This window comes from Penaeus monodon, chromosome 29 (assembly GCF_015228065.2).
Source record: "Penaeus monodon isolate SGIC_2016 chromosome 29, NSTDA_Pmon_1, whole genome shotgun sequence".
NCBI lineage: Eukaryota > Metazoa > Arthropoda > Malacostraca > Decapoda > Penaeidae > Penaeus > Penaeus monodon.
Window position 1 is genome coordinate 39334415 of NC_051414.1, and position 386 is coordinate 39334800.

A 386-nucleotide genomic window follows, 5' to 3' on the forward strand; every position below is an offset into this window, starting at 1 on the left:
TGATAAACACACAAGGCCAAATAATAAATAACTTTAGCATCATTGTTCTCCATAAAACAAGAAATGCACAGAAATGTCATAGAAATAATCCCCAGCATATTATATAGCTATTTAACAAGGATATATATATGTATATTTTTTTTTACACGAAAGCAATTGCACACGATCCCTTAAAAGTTTATGAAGGAAATAAGCTCGTTAAGATTTAATCAATGAACGAGACTGTGTCATTGTGAAATACCTGCATATGCAAATGAGTTAGTGTTTTATGCAGGAAAGATTATATAACTTTATGTAACGATACCTAGACTGTGTATTCATATATGCATGTAAATGATATCTGAAACGCGAGTATCAGTGAATTTGTAACATAGATATACATATGC

The 386-nt window shown here is 30.1% G+C and overlaps 1 protein-coding gene across 1 annotated transcript in view; it reads right to left on the reverse strand.

Annotated features, from left to right (window-relative positions):
- The window catches only part of LOC119591869 (basic proline-rich protein-like), a 33435-nt gene that overhangs the window by 25822 nt on the left and 7227 nt on the right, over positions 1 to 386 (reverse strand). The gene's annotated exons all lie outside the window — the stretch shown is intronic.